The sequence below is a fragment of the Crocodylus porosus genome, unplaced genomic scaffold (genome assembly GCF_001723895.1).
Source record: "Crocodylus porosus isolate Cpor-Errol unplaced genomic scaffold, CroPor_comp1, whole genome shotgun sequence".
Classification (NCBI taxonomy): Eukaryota; Metazoa; Chordata; order Crocodylia; family Crocodylidae; genus Crocodylus; species Crocodylus porosus.
The window spans coordinates 15,965,886-15,968,515 of NW_017728951.1; the positions used below are offsets into that span (position 1 = coordinate 15,965,886).

At 43.3% G+C, this 2,630-nt stretch overlaps 1 protein-coding gene across 2 annotated transcripts in view; it reads right to left on the reverse strand.

The window, feature by feature from the left end:
* ATRNL1 (attractin like 1) overlaps positions 1-2,630 on the reverse strand; it is a 969,676-nt gene that overhangs the window by 2,556 nt on the left and 964,490 nt on the right. The gene's annotated exons all lie outside the window — the stretch shown is intronic.

The window sequence follows — 2,630 nt, forward strand, 5'->3', positions numbered from 1 at the left end:
AAGTGGTGCAGGCTCCTACCCTGGGGGTGTTTAAGAGGAGGCTGGATGAACACCTTGCTGGGGTCGTTTGACCCCAGTACCCTTTCCTGCCATGGCAGGGGCTCGCATTTGATGATCTGCTCAGGTCCCTTCTGACCATACCAACTATGAATCTATGAAACAAAGAGTGATGTGGTCATTTTTTCCAGTAGTGGGAGCCTGGTGAAAATCAGGTAAAGCCATGATGTTAAATTCTGCCTTGGGTTATCCTTTTGGAAATTGTCAACATTTCTTGTTTATAGAAGCAACGTACTATAAGGAGCTACAAATATGTCCATACAATTTCCATCTGGTCAGAATAATATAATAAAAGGAAAACCTAAAAGGAAAAGATTAGGCTACTGGGGTACATTTCAATTTAAAACACAAACAGAATTATCTTAATATATTAACAGGATATCAGACGTGGTAATGCAGTAGTATGAAGAAATAAAACACTGTTTTATATTTTGCTGCATTTACTCAAATATATGATGTGCCCCCCCCCCACTGTCAGCATAGGGAAAATAGCTTGTCATCTTATATTTGCATACAAAGAAACCTCATTAAATACAATGACTATCATGAAACTGCTGCCAAAAGTAGCAAGTGTTCAGTAATGGAAAGCAACTCTTCTTCAGCAGTCCCTAGCAGTCAAGGATGATTGTCTTCCATCACTATGTCTTATTTGTGGGCCTGAAGATGGCTGACAAGGCTGATCTGGGATTGACAGACTCTGTTGCAATTCTGGCATGTGTTTCCATGCAGGGGGGTAGTTCTAGAGTTTTGATTCAGTCTGCAACACACTGTTTCTGCCCCTCCTGTTTTTCAATCTCCTGTTGCTGTCATAATGTTTCAAAGTACTGAGATCTTTGCAGTAGCAAGTGGTTCTGGATGACAGTCTCCCATGAGTTGATGTCAATATTGAATTTTTTTCAAGTTGGCTTTGAGGATATCCTTGAAGTGCTTTCTCTGCCCTCCTCTTGAGCCACATGCCTTGACTGAGCTGGCAGGAAAAAAAATGCTTTCAGAGTCTGGAGTTGGACACCTGGATAACACAACTGGCCCAGCAAAGCTGATGTTGGATGATTATTGCCTCAGTGCTCATGGTGTTTGCTTGCAAGAGGCTGCTTGAGGTGTTATCCAATCTCAGCTATGTACAGTGAGGTGGGGATGATCACAATTACTTGATACACCAGGAGCCTGGTTTTGGATCTGATGTTATGATCTTTGAACACCTATTTTGTCAGGTATCTGAAGGCTGTACTTGCACATTTGAGGCAATGTTGGATTTCTTCATCCATGTCAGCTTTCTGCGAGAGATATCTCCTGAGGTATGGGAAATACTCAATGTTCTCCAGAGTCTCACCATGAATCTAAATTACTAGAGCTGGGGATTGCTCATTAACAGCTTGTTGATGGAGGATCTAAGTCTTCCTAATGTTAAGCATAAGTCACATTTTTTTGCATGCCTCAGTAAAGACACTGATGATTGCCTGAAGGTCTACTTTTGAGTGAGCACAGACTACAGCATCATCAGTATACTGGAGCTCGATGATTAAGGTGTTGTGGTCTTGCTCTTGGTTTGGAGTCAGCTGAGATTAAACAGTTTACCATCCATTGAGTAGTCTATTCTGACTGGAAGCTTGCAGTGGTCATATGTTAGGGCTGTGTCAAGCTTCAGTCGCTGATTTGATTTGGCGGAGATTTGGCCTGATTCGGTGGCTGTATCTCTGAATCTGAATTGAATCAGGAGACCCTTTAATCTCTCCAAATCAAATCAGAACTCTTCAAATTGATTCAGAGCTATTTGGAAAGATTCAGTGATTTGGACATAGACACAGCTTTAAATTTTCCTACATATCTCAAGGTACCGGGGGCTCATGAATGCTGAGATGCTGGGGCGCATGGAGCATCCCACAGGAGTGCAGGGGGCTCCCCAGTGTGTTCGGCAGCAGACCTGGAAGTGGACCAGAAGCACTCATTCACTTCTAGGTCCACCAGGGAGCGCACTGGCCCCCCCCGCCTGCCCTCTGCCTTATTATACTGTCAACCTACACTTGCCATGTCACATCATCATCAAAGGATACGTGTGGCTTTTCAGGAGGGAAAGCATTTTCATCTGACAGACTGCCCTGTCCCTCATCTGCATATGCATTTTTGGAAGATCCTGGGACTCATGACGACAACAGCCAATTCCAGTCATGAGTGGGGGCTAATTAGCACATGGATCCTTGTTGGGGTATACATACACATACAGAGCTGTGTTGAAGTATGGATTTACCATGGCTTGAAATGCTGCTGATTCTGCTGGGGCCTAGCCTAGTAAATCATAAGCCTTTTGGCTTTGTACCGCTATCGTGCATAATCTGTACTATATATAATAGTTATAAAAGTACTACTTAAAAGTGTGTTTATTGAGAACCTGTGCTAAAACTTGCAGTAATTTCAAAAAAGGTAATATGCATAAAGTTTCATAGTTTCATAATTTGTAGGGTCGGAAGGCACCTGAGCAGATCATCTAGTCCGACTCCCTGCCATGGCAGGAAAGAGTACTGGGGTCAAATGACCCCAGCAAGGTGTTCATCCAGCCTCCTCTTAAAGCCCCCCAG